Source organism: Urocitellus parryii, chromosome 3 (genome assembly GCF_045843805.1).
Source record: "Urocitellus parryii isolate mUroPar1 chromosome 3, mUroPar1.hap1, whole genome shotgun sequence".
NCBI lineage: Eukaryota > Metazoa > Chordata > Mammalia > Rodentia > Sciuridae > Urocitellus > Urocitellus parryii.
The window spans coordinates 4880072-4898231 of record NC_135533.1 but is presented as its reverse complement, the minus strand read 5'-3'; the positions used below and the strand labels follow the sequence as shown (position 1 = coordinate 4898231).

Here is an 18160-nt window from a genome sequence, read left to right as displayed (position 1 = left end):
GAGTCCCGCGCGGAGACCTTGGTGGCACCTGACACCCTGAGGACCCTAGTAAGTATTTGGCACTGCTTGTTAATCCAGAAGAGTGGCTGGATGAGGTTAGTGTCATTCCTCTCAAGAAGTTCAATGCTTTTAGTTCAGATACTGCTTTTTAATTTTTAACTTATAAGGGATGCAGATTTTCCTCCTTTTCCTACACGGTATTCAGTTCCCCTGTTAATTGTAAAAGCAATGCGTTTTTTCAAAGTAATTTTAAAAGTTCTTGACCAAGAACTTTTTTTTTATTTCAGAGGAGGGGATATTCACCAACGTAATCTGGCATGACTGGGCCAAAGAGGAGCATCCACACTATTCTGGCCGAATCCGACCAGAGTTGTGCCCTCTCGCACCATGGCCAGCAGTAGGAGTCGTTTTCACGGCCGCTCTCTGCATTTTGACCTATACGTCTCATCATAATACTACACATTTTGTCTTTTTCTTCTTTATTTAATGGTGGTACTGGGGATGGAACCCAGGACCTTGCAAGCCACTGCGCTACCCCCGAGCCCTTTCCACCTTTGCCGGCGTCTCCCAGGTTGCTCAGGCTGCGGGGAACCGGGGATCCCCCTGCCCCAGCCCCGCAGTGCCTGGGATTTCAGGCGCGCGCCACGGCGCCCTGCGGACCGCTCGGAATCCTCAACCGCGGGCGCCTTTCTCCGGTGTCGGTGCCCAGTAGCTTCGCGGAACACGCGGGTCGCCGCGCCGCGCTGGGGCACGCGCGGCCCCCCGGACCTCCCCGCGCTCCCACCTCCCTGCGGGCCCCCTTCTTCTGTCCTTCTGGTCCCCTCTACTTTGGAGATGTCCTTGCTTTTTCTTTTTCCCCGACTAGCTTCCACATACGAGAGAAAATACACAGCATTTCTCGTCCTGGGTTTGGCACCTGTTCTGGGTAAGGATAAGAAGCTTTGGGCCGCGGACCCCGCGCGGTGACGTCAGGGCGGCGGGCGGTGACGTCAGACGCGGCGCGGGGCGGGGCCGCCCGTGACGTGGCGCCGGCGGTCTCTCGGCCGAGGCTGCGGCGCGGGGACCGCACGAACCCGCGTCAGCCTCCGCGTCCCGCTCGGCCGCCCTCCTGGGCCCCGTGGCCCTGGGCTGTGGCGGGAGGGAAGATGCCGCAGCCCGAGCGTCGGAAGGCCGCGGCCCTGGGCTGCGCGCATCGCGGTGAGTAGCTGCCGGCGGCGGCGCCTGGCCCCGCGCGGCCTCCGTCGGCGTCCCGGCGGGCTCGGGCGGGCTCGGGGCGACTCCGGTGCGCGCGGCTCCCCGCGGGGCAGGCCCCGCGCGTCCCCTCGGCGGTGTGCTCGGCCCGGGAATGCGGCCGGCCCGGGAACCCCGCGGCGCCGCACGTGCGCGCTGCGGTGACGGGGGCGCCGAGCCCGCCCGCGGGTCCCGGGAGCAGCGCCGCTCCGGCGACGGCTCGGCTTCTACCGCGGGAGGAAGTGTGTCTGGCTTTCCGCCGTGAACTGCGGGATGGCGCCGCCGGGGGCCCGTACCCGGCCTGCACCGCCCCTCTCGGGTCCCGCGCCCCTCCGCGGCCCCGGGCTGAGCGGCCCGCGGCTGCGGTTTGCGCTCTGTCCCTCGTGACTATCCGGAAGTCCCGAAGGTGGCAGCCTCCCCTGCCTCGGGGAGAACGGGACCCGGAGGCCCGCGCTCTGCGCCCCTCGGTCTCGGTGCCGCCGGTGCGGAACGTGTGCTGGGACTGGGGGCTGCGGTGCTGAGACGCCGCGGGAAGGTCGCGGTTTCCGCTGTCCTACGGCAGTGAGTACCTTGGCCATTTGTGTCACCATCTGCTACCTGAAAACCTTTTCATCATTCCTGACCAACTGTGCTGGTCAGCGGTGACTCCCCCTTCCGCCGTTCTCGGTGCATTTGCCTCCTCAGGCCCCTCCTAAGTGGGATTGTAAGCACTCGTCCTGTTGGGTCTCCCCTGTCCACGGGTGAAGGTCCGTGTGGCAGCATGCACCATACCTCAGTCCTTTTTTTCACGCACGTGTGAGCCACCATTTGTTTATCTGCTTATCTGTCCCTCCACGGACACTGGGTTACCCGCCTTTTTGCTCTTGCGACTCGTGCTCCTGTGGACATAGACTTACATGTGTCTGTCTGAGTCTGTTTTCTGTTTGGAGTATATTTCAGCGGTGGAATTACTGGGTCACGTGATAATTCCGTTTAACTTTTTGTGTAACTTACAAACGTTTCATATTAAAAGCTCCCTTCTTAAAGACCTTCGCGTGGGCGCGGGTTCTCCTCCCTCTCCCCCTCTCTCCTCCCCTCTCTCTTTTTGGGGGGGGAGTTCGGGGTCCTCCACTACTGAGCCACATCCCCAGCCCTATTTTGCATTTTATTTAGAGACAGTTGCTTATTGTCTTGCTTTTACTAAGACTGGCTTTGATCCCCTTGCCTCATCTCCAAGCCACTGGGATTACAGGCATGCACCACCATGCCTGCCATTAAAAGAGCTTCTTCTGAATGGATTGCTAGGTCTGTTGGCTCCACTCAGCACTTACCTGCTTGACCTCTGTAAATCTTAGCAACACCTCCTGTTGTTCATTGTGTGTTCTTCCTGTGGTCCTTCATAGGCTCTTGCCCCTTATGCAGTCCTTCACTGTCCACCCCAGACATTCAGGGATTGCTCCCTGTATCCCTTTTGCTATCTTCATTACTTAAACCCTCCTCTGCTATTGTTTCCATGTAATTTAAGCTATAATTTTGATGTTTCTTTTCAACTTCTGAGACCTGGATTTGAACTTGAAGCTTACCTCTGTCTCCCTGCCAGTGACTCTTGACTGTAACATGTCTAAAACAAAATCCCTATCTGTACTCCTCCATCCCTATTCTCTCTGTGTGCTGCCTGTGAATACTTGAGAATGGGGTGTTTTGTTTCCCCTTTTCCCTTAGTACCCCGTTTCCTGTTAGGCTGAGTATCACACACAGTTCGCCTCTGGTCTTCCTTTCCCATAGGCTTACACAGCCTGACATCAAGCCACAATAGCCTCTTACTGGAATTTTTCTCAATGGACTCCCTGATTCCAAACATCCCTCTTCTGTCCCAAACCATTTTCTACACTGTTCCTAGGGTTTTCTTCCTAATATAGATTTGCTTAAAGACAACAGGTAGCTCTTTTGCATGCAGAACAAGTTTATTTTCAGCATCAAAGACCCACCACCCATGCCTGGCTTTAGGTTGTCTTACAGACAACGGAACAAGCTTTTCACACAAAGGAATCACCAGACTAACTGACATTGTTGACTATATTTAGATAAATAAAAATTGAATTTAAGCATATCAGCAAGGAACTGGACATTCCATACAGGGATGCAGCAAATTTGAAAATTAAACAACTAAATACTATATCTAAAAATGTGGTAGCCAAAATTTAGGAATCAGATTCATAGCAGATTAGATGCTGCTGAAGAAGAAAATCTGATGAACTGAATGATCAGAAGAAACCTCCCTGAATTAAGTGTCAGAGGGGAAAGGATGGGAAACTCTGAAGAGCATGAGAAAAAGGATGAAATGAGAAGATCTAACTTTTGGTTGGAATCCTTGGAAAGATGGAAAGGTAGAACGGATATTTGAAGAGATTAGGGCTGAGAATTTTTAAATCTGTTGAAAAGTAACAATCACAGAATAATAAATACTAAAGAAGGATAAAATGAGTTAATTTTCCCCTTCTAAATACAGTTATCCTTTGCATAGTCACCTTTTGACTAACTAGGAGCATGTGTACAATAGCGCTCCCCTGAGATTATACTAGAGCTGAAAAACCCCTATTACCTAGTGACCGGTAGCTGTCATGATGTCACAATGCAATGCTGGCTTGTGTTGGTGACACTAGTGCAGACACGTCTGCTGTGCTGCCCGTGGCTTGCAGGCATAGCCACACAATTATGTGTAATACTCCTTAATAAATGACTGTCTCACTGATGTGTTTACTGTGCTTTGCTTTCATTGCTGTAGAATGTTCTCTTATTGAAAAACAAGTTTAAAACTGCATTCTTGGGCAGGCAGCGGCCTCACACGTCAGGTGTGCTGCATCTCTTTTTTTTTTTTTTTTTTTAAGAGAGAGAGAATTTTTTAATATTTATTTTTTAGTTATCGGCGGATACAACATCTTTGTTTGTATGTGGTGCTGAGGATCGAACCCGGGCCGCACGCATGCCAGCTACCACTTGAGCCACATCCCCAGCCTGTGCTGCATCTCTTGATTGAGTCATTTTCTTCTGTGCTTGGTTGACTCCCATGGTCTGTTCATCATGGCCCTGGGAGTGGTCGGCTACATTACTCATGTGCACACCATGTAGCTTACATGTACAGTAGGCATACTCTGTTGTTCATATTATGATTGTACTGCTCAAGGACACATTTCTCAGCACCTCCCTGTTGGTAGGTAAAGTGTGACTAATTTTCCTTATCTTGAGTGAGTATAAGTTTCCTCCTCCCTTCTCTTTCTTTCTTCCTAATTTTAGCAGTGGATTTCAGTATTCCACTGAGAATAAGAGTTTTTCTAACAAACAGACAATTACATGGTATTTTATCACATTTTTTGAGTTTATTTATATGCAGGGGTTTCAAAGATTTTGAATGGAAAGAAAGGATATAACTGCTGTAATGAAGTTCATGAGTTAAGGACCTCTTAAAGATAAGAGGTAGTTAAGTAGGAGAGTGCTTCCCAAGAATGTGTGAGGTCTTGGTTTTAGTCTCCAAAACTGCAAAAAAACAAAACAAAACAAACAAACAAACAACAACAACAACAACAAAAAACAAAGAACAAGCCTTCCAAATCTAAAGGAATATTCAGTAGTGTAGAGTTTCAGACAGAATGGGCTCCTCCAAGGCAGAGCCCCTCTCTGGTGTCCCTGGGTGTATTGTTCTTCTATCTCCCCTAGAGGACAGTCAGCCTCTCATAGGTAGTGGCATATTTGAGAGTAAAGGCTATGTGTCTAAGGATGTAGACTAGGAGTCTTTGTAGAGTGCAAGTGATGATCTCTGAATAATTTTGTATAATAATTTGGAGACTTGGACATGTGATCATTATAGCTAACTTGAGGGGAGAGTTATCTTTAATTTTGTGAGAGACATAAATTTACATTTTTTTTATGGCATACATTTTAGAGAATGACAAATAAGAAATTGTTGGTCTGTTTCCTGGGAGGTGGCCCAGCAGAGTGATTAAGGTCTGATGTCAGACGACCGGATTCAAATCCCTGTTTCTCTGCTTCCTTCTGTTCTTAGGGAAGGTCGCTCCATTTCTGTAAGAGCAAGAGAATATAATCCTTGTTCTTTCTGTTTTACACTCTGGACTAGCTTTTTGAGTTTTTCCTTGGTCTTAGTTTTATACTGACTAATGTACCTAGTTCCCTTTGTGAGTGCTGCAGACTCGAAGAAACTGAGGACATGCCAGCAGAAGAGAACTTGGGTCACATGGTTAAGGCTATTGACTTGCTAGAATTCTTTTTTTTTTTTTTTTTTTAAAGAGAGAGTGAGAGAGGAGAGAGAGAATTTTTTTTTTTTAATATTTATTTTTTAGTTCTCAGCGGACACAACATCTTTGTTGGTATGTGGTGCTGAGGATCGAACCCCGGGCCGCACGCATGCCAGGCAAGCGCGCTACTGCTTGAGCCACATCCCCAGCCCAACTTGCTAGGATTCTTCTGGCCCTGGGCAGGCTGGGTGTGGAAGGCTGTGCTGGTGGCTGTACTTGTGCTTGCTTCAGTTGGCTGTGCTGAAAGCCATTTTAGTTGCTCAGTTGTTTGGATACTGCTGAGTTCCTCACAACTTAAACACTCAGGGTTACTCCAGGGGAACTGGGCTTCGTGAAATAACCACATAAGAGACAGAAATATCTTTTTCTTTGGGGGTGCTTTGACGGGTCCTCTGATCTTAAGGGTCTGCAGAAAGAGAGTAGCTCCTGCAATCCCCTTTTATTGAGAAGCAATTCAAATAGGCAAGGGGTCAGGTTTCAAGGAGCTGAGTCTAGCTTCAGCAGGTTAACTGACATCTAGGAAGGCCACATCCAAGGGCAGAGCAAGAGAAAGGGACACTCAAAGGGCGTTTCCTTGGAACATTTTATCCCAAACAGGGCAAGGGGGTAATATCACAAAGGAACAGGTGAGTGTAGCTCGAACCATGGGGCTGCAGGAAGGCACGCCTACGCATGAAGACACATTTGGTTGCATTTTTACTACTGTCAAGATCGGGGCCATACCGTCTTCGGCTAGTTAAAAGCAACCAGATCACGGGGAGTGACTGCCAGTGCCTCAACTGATCAGGAGAGGAAAACACTGGTCACAGGATGTGATGACCTCCTACAGGATACCTTAGAAGGGTTCTAGTGACCATTTGTTCTCATTCACTTATTTCATCTTCACCTCATGTGGAATGGGTTTAATCCTCCTTACTGGAAGGAAGGCGGCAGAGGTAACTGAGTTTTTATTGTTCTGGGCTGGAAGTGGTAATGTTGTCTCGAAGTCCTTCTCGGGCTGCGCAGTGCAAGTTTGGAGTTTGAACTTGTGTGGGTGGGTCACACGCCATGCCACTTCCCACCATGCTTATACTCCTTTCCAGGTGATTCATACATTCATCTGCTTGGCTTTTGTGTCCCTGTGTGAGCATGCTGTCCACTGTTTCTGTTGGGACTGGCAACAAGGCAGCAGCTTTTGGATGAGTCCTGGCAGTCTTGAATGGACAAAAGGGTCAGAAATGAAAACTAAAACACAGCAGAATGAAATAAAGGCATTGGCACAGTGGGAGGCTGACTTATTGAGTATCACATGCATTCAGAGGATCCAGTGAAACAGGTGTGCCTGTCGACTGCTGACCTCCTGCTTGCCCCATGAGGCTGTGGCATCATTGTCTTCGGCAGGCTGTGGTGAGCGAGGGCTGCTGCCGTGAGGTGGGCATTTGTTCAAGAGTGTGGCAAAGGCCAGGGTCGCCCCACCAGCTGCTCCCCAAGGTCCTCAGTCGCTGTTAGCACTGAGCTACGATGCCCGTCCTCTCAGGTTCTTTTTCTTTGGTGTTGGTTTCCTTAAATTCGTTTCTTTCTCCCATTAGCACTGCCTTGTGGGTTTTTGCTGGTGGCATATAATGTCAGATGCAGGTAGTTCTTTTGGTTTCCTCATGGGGAAGAGCTTCCTGAACCAGAGGGCCGCAGGGGCTCCCTCCTGGGGAACGTGCTCCTGGGATTTGCTCTGAGCCCATCAGCCACCTGTGGGCGATGGATGGTACGACTGGTGGCAGTGCTCGCCTATGGTTGTCCAGGGAAGATGAAAAACAAGAAGGAATAATGGGTGTTTTGTGTTGTCATCACCTGGCAATTTCACAGGGGTCAATGGGAACAGCACTGCTGTAAATTAATATTGGTGTCCACATGATCTTGGCTGAGTTAGATGTGCCTGGGTCTATGGGAAGGCTGACAGATGCTTGCTGTTGACAGTCTGGAATACAGATCGACTTAGGAAGAAAGTAGCTGGAAACCACTGAAAGGTAACATTTAGCATTTAAAGACAGACATCTTAAGCCTCATCAGTCATTGTCAAGTGATTTTTGTATTGGTGGAAAATGAAAGTTGTCCTGTGAAAAGATTTGTCTGATCGAGGGCGTGTAAGAATTCCGATTGGACAGTGGTTCATAGAGGACAAATTATTCTTTGAATCTTGTTTTTAGAACATTTGTTCCTTGTTCAGATATTTGACAAGTTAATGAAATTAAAATATTTTTTCCTTTCAGGGTGCTTAAAACCCATTCTTTTTCCTTTGTGCATTTTGGTATGGAAATCCTGGTGCCTCTGGGATTAAAAGGCCTTCGTACTTCCTTGGAAGCCTTAAGCTACTTAGCTCTCTCTAAAGTTCTTATTTTTATGTTATGAAGTTTTTTCTTAAGATTTTTTTTAACCTCACTTATTAAATAATTGCATATTCTTTGCAGAAAATATTTTAAATAAAAGTACAAAAAAATTAGCCATAATGCTACCAAACCTGAGTCTGATAAACTTATTTTTTGGTGGTTGCCAAAAGCAGTGACATTTTTTAAATGGTGTAGAGAAATTAAAAAATAGTAGATTATGTAGTAAACATTAATAATAGTGAGATTTCAGGTGGTCTTAAAATATTTTCCTTTTTTGCTAATATGTACATTTTCAATTTTTAGTGCAATAGTGAGAGCTTCAAATGTGAGTTAGCAATATCCTGAGTGGTGGCTGGCATACAGTACTCCTGCCATGGCCTCGCCTTTTCTTTAGGATTACATGGATTTTCAGGAAAAAAAAAAGTATTATTCAGTACATTGATTAGGTGTGAGGCTGACCCTGGAAGGTTCGTGGAGCCCCAGTGAACTTACATGAGGTACCACGCACAATTCAGTAGCTGGGATGTGTCCTTGCCAACAGGATGGTTGTGGGATCATCAGGAGTGGCTCTTCTCAGCTCAAAGCACAGTGCAGATGGTCTCTGACTCTGGTTTGACTTGGGATTCCTCCATTTTATTGTGGTTCAGAAGCTGTGCACTTTTGGTAGAAGCTGCTTCACAGTTTGAGTTTGGATCTTCTGTCTGTCCCCTGATCTGCGTGGCTTGTTGGTCTTGAGGTTGTGAGGCTGGCTCAGCAGCGGCAGTCGCTGTGGACTGGGCGGGGGTGACAACAGTGATTAGGTGCACTTTGTGCCTGATGTTTCCAACTGACAATAGTGTAATTGGGACCCAGCTCCCTGCAAGTTGAGGAGCATCTGTGTTGAGCATTGACATCTATCCTCTGCCCCGATCTGATGATGCTGGGAGTAAAACTGAGTGCCATCTTAGCCTTGATCCAGCAATAGCAGCTGCTGGCAGGAACAGTAGGTTGTCTTCTGAGGGGTTGGATTGTGCTCACCTCACCAACTGTGGCTTCTAATCCAGCCACACCTATCCCCATGTGACTTATTTGTTCATGTGGTTTGTGGAAGGTGCTAGAAACTCAGTATAATGCTTCATGTTTTCTTTTTCCTTCCTCAGCTTTCCAACATAAGCAAGTGTGTGTGCATGTGTTTATATGTAGCATTCTGCATAAGCTTTTCTTCTTTTCACCAGGTAATGTAACAGAGATTCATCTGTACACAGCAATATTTATTTCTTATTTACAGCTGCATCTTGCTCTGCTTTGTAGGTCTTCTGAGTTTGTTCAGCCAGCCTGGTACTAATGGATGATGGTGTTGGTTTCAGCCTTTTGCTGTTACAGGTGATCCTATAGTGAACAGCCTTCAGTGTGCATTTCTCCTACTTTTACATGAGGGCTGGATTACTAGGAGTCACACTGCTGAGTCAGAGGGAAACTGCGTCTGATTTCACTGGATGTTGCCGGATTACCCTGCACAGACACTACCCTACACGAGTACCTGCAGGCCCACCACCATTTGGTCATCTCTCACGGTTTTCTAAGTTGGGAAATGATATCTCAGTGTAACTGTAGTTTTCCTTTCTCTTATATAAGCAGGGTGGAGTGGTTTTTCACATGGTTAAGAACCATTTGTATTTCTCTTTCTTTAAACAGTCTTTGGAGTTGTTGGTCTTTCATGTTTAGGGTGTTTTTTCCCCCCTTTTCTTGGTATCAGGGATGAACCCAGGGGCACTTAAACACTGAGCCACATCTCCAGCCCTTTTTATATTTTATTTACAGACAGGGCTCACTGAGTTGCTCAGGACCTTGCTAAGTTGTTGAGACTTGAACTTATTATGATCTTCCTGCCTCAGCCTCCCAAGCTAAGCAGCTGAGATTACAGGTATGCGCCATCACATAGGGTTTCTTTTTTTGAGAGTGTGACCAAGAGACCTGGGGTGACCCCAGTGATTTCCTGCCACCTGATTCTTTTGGTTTGAGTAATACATTCCCCCAGGACCAAGGACTTGCTTATAGTCATAGACTAGTGGAGGAGATGCACCATCAGCCCCTTGATGGGGTTGTGACTGCTTCCCATTGTGTGGCTGTCATAAGCAGACTGTAGTTAGGCTGCACCTGATTGTCGGCTTGATGAGCATAGGGACCATGTTTGCAAAGCCACTGTGGCAAGAAACTGCAGGCATCTCCAGGACCTGAGTGTGGCTTGACAGCATACAGCCACTAAAAAGCGACAGGGAACTGAGTTCAGAGCAGTTTCTTCTTCAACCAGGCCTCTGGTAAGACATAGCTTAGCTGACAACTGGACAGCAGGTTTGGGGACCTTGGAAGAGGGCCCAGCCAAGCTGTTGCTCCCTTGATCCATGGAAATTGTGAGCTAATAAATATGTGTTGTTTTAAGCCTCTGAGTTTGTAGTAATGTGTTACACAGCAATGAAAAACTAGTACTGAGCTCATATGCTTTTGCATTTGACACTATTTGATACTAGTTGCAAATACTTTTGATACTTTATCATTTGTCTTTTTGCTTTTAGTGTCTTTTGCTATCCAAAGGTTATCTTTATGTGTTTTAATATAAACTACATTATTTTTCCTGTATTGTTTTTGAAATTTTTAGTCACCCTAGTCAAAATTTTGCCCATTCTCTGGTGATATTTTCCATGTAGTTAAACAATCATCTCGACATCATTTGGTCAATAGTCACACGTGTCCTCTGGTTTGTGGTGTTGCCTTTCTTCATACTAAGGCTGCACTAAATTTATTTGTTTATGCCTGCTCTCTAAATTCATGTGTGTAGTTGGGTCTGTTTTCACTCCTTTTCCCATTGGTTCTTAAGTCTCTGGTGAGTCGTGCCTCACTGTTCAGATACAAAGCTCTGCCATTTCTTATCCAGTAGGGCTCAACCCACTCCTGGTTCTTCCAGGTTTCCCTGGTGTCCTTTCCATGTTCACCCTTTTCCAGATGAATTTAATAATCAATGTGTCCAGCTCCAGAAAAAAATCTGACAGTGTTAAGTGTGTACTTAATATTTCATTTTATCTTAAGATTTTTGGATTCATATTCATAAATGAGATGTTTAGGAGAGAGGTTTAATCTTTGCCAGATTTTCATAGCAATGTTATACCCATTTCAATAAAACAAATTTGGAAGATTTCCTTTTTAAAAAAGTTATCTAGCCTAAATATTTATCTTATTAGTGATGTTAGGTCTTGAAAGGATTGGAAGAGTCCCCTGTGACATTCTGCCTGCTTGTTCTTGTTGTTGCTTTTTTATCCCTCCTGTCTTTGGTGGTGTTTGGGTTTTTGTTTTTTTTTTTTTTTTTTTTAAAGAGAGAGAGAATTTTTTAATATTTATTTTTTAGTTTTCGGTGGACACAACATCTTTATTTTATTTGTATGTGTTGCTGAGGATCGAACCCAGCGCCTCGCGAATGCCAGGCCAGCGCGCTACCACTTGAGCCACATCCCCAGCCCTGTTTGGTTTTTTTTAAGGAACGCTTTTTGCGACTTGATATTTCCTCTACAGTGATGGGGCGTTTCTTTTGAGACTGTTATCAATTTGTGTAAGCTCTATTTTCATTGAAAATTATTTTTCAGGGCTGCTGGGTATAGCCCAGTGGTAGAGAGAACGTTTGCCTTGCAGTCAGGGTTAAGTGTTGGGGTGGGTGGGGGACAAAGGTTATTTTTCTAAGTTTTCAGATTGGTTTGGGTAGAATTGTATGGTCATCTTGGCCTTTAAAAGTTCTTCCTGCAGTGGTTTTCAGGATCAGCTTTAGGAGGCCCTGGGCCTACCAAGGGGGACTTGAAGCTTGCTGGCATGCTAGATGTTTTGCTTGATGGAAATGCCAGGAGGCAGTTCAGACTGGTGAGCCAGCTGCCTTCCAACCTCTCCCTCCTCACAGGGAGCCTGTGTACTCCGGATTACACTCCTTCCTAAGACTTCACATTGCATAGATGCTGAACAATAATGTCCTGTAACTTTTTCTGGAACAAATATGCTTTTAAAAATGAGGCAAACAGTGCCTATTAACCTAGGCACTGTGCTAAATAGTTGGCTTCATAAAGTGCAGATGATCCCTGTCTTTTTGAATGGTTTGCTTGCAGCAGGTAGAGCCATGCTCACGCTGTAAACATACTGTTGTTTTTAATACTGGGGATTGAACCCAGGGGCTGTACCACAGAATTGTATCCCCAGGCTTTTTATTTTTGAAACAGGGTCTTGCTAAGCTGCCCAGGCCTGCCTTGAACTTGCCATCCTACTGCCTCAGCTCCCCAAGTTGTTGGGATTATAGGTGCATACCTCGGTGCGCGGCTTTGCTTACTGTTGGTTGAGACATCTCCAGTTCACACATCTGGAGCATGGTTCTACTGTCATCAGCTGTGCCCATCTGCAGGCCCAGGGCTTTCTGACCACTCCTCAGCTTACTGTCTGGCAACAGCTGTTACTCAGCTACACCATCACCTCTCATGCATTGGCCTATCCACATTTTCATTCTCAGAAATTCTTCCTCTCCTTCATGCCTCTCCTTGCCTAGCTTAAATTTGTGGTCTGTTATTATGATCATCCTGGTGCATGTACTCTGCCCCATTCTTTTCTTTAGTATCTCCCTGGAAAATCCTTACACCTCAAAGACACCTGTCCCTGAGCAGCTACCAGACCATGACTACAGAAAACCAAACTGACTTTAAATTCCACCTGGTTAGCCTTTTGATCATTTAATTCTGAAAATATATTCCATTGATTTCTAACTGCTCAATTTTTGACTCTATTAACTATTTGGTTTATGTTTGAAAGGGTTCGCTCACTAGTTGTTTTGCATTAACTATGTGCTTTGACCTTCCTTCCAAAAGCATTTAGCTGTAGGTACTGAAGCCAGGGGTAGTTGTCTGTAGAAGACAAAGGCAACAGTACAAAGCAGAGACAGTGGCGTGTGGGTGCCAGATGTGTCGTCTATCAGTCTAGATTGAATTAAAATTTCAGCTTTTGATTTTTGTTTGGCTGTTTTAAAATCTTTAAGCAGTAAGACTTTATTATGTTACAGGCATCTGATTGTTTTGCTTTGTACTTTCTTTGTATTTGAAATGACTTGCTCTCCAAAAACTTATTTCTGAATACTGTTATGGTTAATTACATAAATGACTTGATTTTATGAATGTCTCACTTTATGTTCTTTAATTTAGTCTAATGATATGCTACATAAGAAATATTCTCTAAAGAATTATAACGTGGTGTGGGAAAAATAATAGTTGTCTAATAGAGTTGTTGAGAGTTAATACGTTTTACTGTTCTGGAAACTGAATCTTGATTTGTGCTATTTTGGATTTGAGGAGCTAGGGAGTTATTGGGTGAAGAATCAAGATTGGATACTTCCTGTGGGAGAAGTCTTTGAACAAAAAACTTATTCATTTTACCCTTAGATTCTCATAGGCAACCAAAAGGGAAAAACCAATGATCACACAGTGAACAAAATGGGAAAGGCATTTCCCATTTCTGTCACAGAAACTTTACTTTTGAAATCGGACAATCAGTTTCTTGAGTTGTTTCGCATACCTTTTCCAAATATACAGTGTGGTGGCTGTTCTGACCTCGATTCTCATACTGTTGTTGACTGAGGTAGTCATGATCTCCATGCATAGCATTAAGGTATTGCAGAAGAGTAATATGTTTTTGTAGAAATTCCCCGCATTTTGCAGGATGTTGATGACCAACATTTTCAGGAGTTTTTCATTCAGCTGTTACAAGCTCAAGGGGATACTGCATGGAATAGGACAGGCAAAAGCTCTTGCTCTAGTGGACCTGCCTTTCTGGCACAGAAGAGGTTAGACAGCAACTGCTAAGCCCAACAGTGAGTTGCTGTGTGTGCAAGAAGGGAGTGAGATCTGTGGATTGAGGAAGACAAGGTTTGATGGCTAGGGTTTGGGTTGCATTTTAATTAAATAAAGTAGTCTAGGTGTGATGCCTTCTCACACTTCATTGAGAAGGCGCTATGTGAGCAGTTGTGAAATTACCTGCTAGGTGACGGGCTTGAGGCAGAGGCAGAGCCAAAGTGTAGACCCTAATTGAATATGGTTGGTGTGTTTGCTCACCCACAAGGAGCCCTCTACCTAGGGCTCAGTGAAGAAGTGGGAGACACAGTCAAAGTGGTAAAATGTCAGGTTATGTAGGAACTTGTAGTCATAATAACAGATGGGTACCATTTATATTATATAATAAATGTCAAATTTAGATCTAATGAGGAAAGATTAATATTTGAGAAAAAATTACCATTTGTTGAATTTCTGCTACATTCATTCTGTAGATATTTTCTAGCATCTTTTATGGGATATTCATAGTGCCAAATAAAGGGAATTCAATGAAGAAGCCGATGACAAAAGCCAGCCACAGTCCTTTTGGAGATGTCCTTTGTCCAGTGAGCAGCAGAGTACACCTGTCCTTGCAGTCCTTTCCTTGGGGCTTGGCTCCTGTGGACCATAGTTCAGCTTCCTTGCTGGTGTCACCACTAGTGGGGATCTTTGTTTGGTTGGTGTTTGAATTACTTTTGTTTTTATATTGACTCGTAGTTGTTACAGTGCTGGCTCCTCCCAGGAAACTGAGGCAGCCCAAAGCGCCTCCTCCCCCCCCAATCTGGCGATCGAGTCAGGAAGATTTCAGACATGGCACCCAGAGTAACAGGCATGAGTTCATTGAAAGGATAGGAAAAGGGAAAGGGCACACTCTTGAGGGAGAGTGTGGGTCCTCTCAGGAGAGAGGAGAGGTGTGCTTCTCCTGCCTTCCAGTTTTATTGGGGTTCCAGGGAAGTTTCCAGAGAGTCCAGCCCAGGTTCACCTCTTGACTTCTGACTGACAGCAGTATGGCATCAGACTTTCAAGTCCCCATTGCCATGACAACTCGAGGTTACTTTGGCCTATGCTGACTGGTTGTAACTGGATTATTTTTTAAACTAATTAATTAATGTATTCTAATTTGTTACACATGAGAGCAGAATGCATTTCAGTTCATAGTACACAAATGGAGCACAATTTTTTATTTCTTTGGTTGTGCACAAAGTAGAGCCACACCATTTGTGTCTTCATACATGTATCCAGGGTAATGATACCCATCTCCTTCCATCATCTTTCCTACCCCCATCCCCTGCCTCCTCTGCCTTTCCCTCCCTTTGTCCTATCTAAAGTTCCTCCATTCCTCCCATGCTCCTCCCCCACTCCCACTGTGGATCAGCATCCACTTATCAGAGAAAACATTCAGCCTTTGGTTTTTTGGGATTGGCTAACTTCGCTTAGCATGATATTCTCCAACTCTATCTATTTGCTGGCAAATGCCGTGATTTTATTTTCTTTTAGTGCTGAGTAATATTCCATTGTGTATATATGCCACAGTTTCTTTATCCATTCTTTATCCATTAACCAACCTGAAGGGCATCTAGGTTGGTTCCACAATTTAGCTATTATGAATTGTGCTGCTGTAAACATTGATGTGGCTGGGTCCCTGTAGTATGCTGTTTTTAAGTCCTTTGGGTATAGACCAAGGAGTGGGAAGCTGGATCAATTGGTGGTTCCATTCCCAGTTTTTAAAGGAATCTTCTTACTGGTTTCCAGATTGGCTGCACCAATTTTCAGTGTTACCAGCAATGTGTGAGTGTGTCTTTTCCCCATATCCTTGCCAACACTTATTATTGCTTGCATTTTTGATAACTACCATTCTGAGTGAGATGGAATCTTAGAGTCATTTTGATTTGCATTTCTGTAATTGCTATATACATTTTATACATTTGTTGATTGATTTATATCTTCTGAGAAGTGTCTGTTCAGTTCCTTAGCCCATTTATTGATTGAGTTATTATTATTATTATTTTTAATGTTAAGTTTTAAGTTCTTTATATATCCTGGAGATTAGCTCTCCATCTGATGTGTGTGTGGTAAAAATTTGCTCCCATTCTGTAGGCTCTCTATTCATCTCACTGATTGTTTCTTTTGCTGAGAAGAAGCTTTTCAGTTTGAAATCATCCCTATTGATTCTCTATTTTATTTCTTGTGCTTTAGGAGTCTTGATAAGGAAGTAGGGGCCTAACCTGACATGATGAAGACTTGGGCCTACTTTTTCTTCATTAGGCGCAGGGTCTCTGATCTAATTCCTAGGTCCTTGATCCACTTTGAGTTCAGTCTTGTGCATGCTACATATGGATTTCCAATTTTCCCAGCCCCATTTGTTGAAGAGGCTATCTTTTCTCCAATATATGTTTCTGGCACCCTTGTCTAGTATAACTATTTATGTGGGTTTGTCTCTGTGTCCTCTATTCTGTACCATTGGTCTACAAGTCTATTTTGGTGCCAATGCCATGCTGTTTTTGTTACTATTGCTCTGTAATATAGTTTAAGGTTTGGTACTGTGATGCTACTTGCTTCACTCTTCTTGCTCAGGATTGCTTTGGCTATTCTGGGTCTCTTATTTTTCTAGATGAATTTCATGATTACTTTCTCTGTTTTTATGAGGAGTGGCTTTAGGATTTTTTATTGGAATTGCATTGAATCTGTATAGTGCTTTTGGTAGTATGGTCATTTTGACAATGTTAATTCTGCCTATTCAAGAACAAGGGAGATCTTTCCATCTTCTAAGGTCTTTCACCCCTTTCATTGATTCCCAGGTGTTTTTTTTTTTTTTTTTTGAGGCTGTTGTAAATGTGGTAGTTTCCTAGTTTCTCTTTCAGAGGATTCATTACTGATGTACACAAATGCATTTGATTTATGGGTATTGAAGACAATAGAGAGAGTAAAACAAACAAACATAAAAAAGTAAAAAAATTAAAAATGTAAAGACGGGAGATAAAATAATATACAACACCACTGTAATATACTATTCAGATGTCCCAGTCCTCAGTAGCCTAATGCAAGAAAAGTGCTTTGTTTCACAAATGTTGGGGATGTGAGGGCAGAAAAAGGGAGAGGTAAAAGAAGGGGAAAAAGAAAAGAAAAAATCTCAAAGGAAAATTAAAGGATTGTTTCTGTTGGAGGTCAGTATCTTTCCAGCTCCCTTCTCATCCTATAGGTGGGGTTGTCTGTTGTTTGCTGATGTCTCCACCCTCAGGGTGGGGAAGGTTATTAGGGTGGGAGGGTTGGTTTGGGGGCAGAGCTTCTGGAGGTGGGGTATAGCACTTGCCAGTCCTCATTGGGAGACTGCACCTCAAGGATCTCCTTTTGGGCCTGCTCATGTGATGTGGGTGCCTGGTCTTATATGCTTATATCGCCTGTAGACCTCCTGGTCTCTACTGTCTCTACTTTAGTATCTAAATTATATCTCACTCACCCCTTCCTTTCTACTTCCCAATCGGGAACCTCTCTCTCCAAAGTTTTGTGGGCTGCACTCTGGGGCCTGCAGCAGAGAGCTGTTTTGTATTGGGCAGGTCATGACCAGTCTTTGTGAATTAGGGATGGGCTGCATAGCCACAAGCACTGTGCCAGATTAGTTGCTGCAGGGGAGAGGGAGAAATTGGGGGGACTAGAGGTACCTTGATATTGTTTCTAGGTCCCAGCCAGTGTCCCAAGATGGAGGCGGCTGCTTTCAGAGATGGGGTGTTGGGTCAGCCCAGGTGGGGGCATTGGGCGTTGTGTTTGGAGATGCAGCTCTGTGGCATGCAGTGTTGTGGTGTCACCAGGAGCAGGTGACTATGGCAGTGGTTGCAGTGTCCCAAGATGGTAGCAACCCGGGGAGCCCCATGCTGGTAGGGGTCCACACAGGAGCTGCAGCCAGGGGTCCTGTGTAGGCCAGGAGCCAGGGGACCTATGCAGACTCAGCAGTCAGTATTCTTGGGCTGGAGCAGCTGCTAGGGTTCCCCTAATATTAAACTCTCAGAAACAGTATTCCCAGTGCTTGAGTCCTAGGTCATGGAGTGACAAGGAATGCAGCCTCCCTCTAGCCTGTCATCTTGGATCCCTCTAACTGGATTCTTAACCATAAAAATCTATTTTAGAAGTAACCTTATCTCCCTGAGTTCTGAGATCTGCTCTATGAGAAGTCACAGAAGTCTCCCCCTTCAGGATAACTTGGGTTCCTCTTACCAACATTATTTCAGACCCGCATTTCTCCTGCAGGTAGCAGGCAGGTAGGTTGCTGAGGAATATGACATATGCTATCAACTTATGCCAGGCAGGACTGCGGGTAAATTGCTTCTGGGAAAGAAAGCATGTGGGGGTCAGCACTGTGGGTGCATTTAATAGAATTATCCCCTTATCCTTGCTCCCACCACTTGTGCTGTCTGTCCCTAGTGAA

The 18160-nt window shown here is 44.9% G+C and overlaps 1 protein-coding gene across 7 annotated transcripts in view; it reads left to right on the top strand.

Annotated features, from left to right (window-relative positions):
* Nucleotides 1–595: 595 nt before the first annotated feature.
* The window catches only part of Galnt11 (polypeptide N-acetylgalactosaminyltransferase 11), a 43609-nt gene continuing 26044 nt past the window's right edge, over nt 596–18160 (top strand). For 2 of the 7 annotated variants that reach the window (XM_077795916.1, XM_077795917.1), the window contains exon 1: nt 599–1197. The gene's annotated coding sequence lies outside the window, so the exon portion shown is untranslated. Of the gene's footprint in view, nt 1198–1389; nt 1792–7437; nt 7520–18160 lie in introns of those variants that run through there. The other 5 variants (XM_077795912.1, XM_077795915.1, XR_013343321.1 and 2 more) reach the window with 4 other exon arrangements.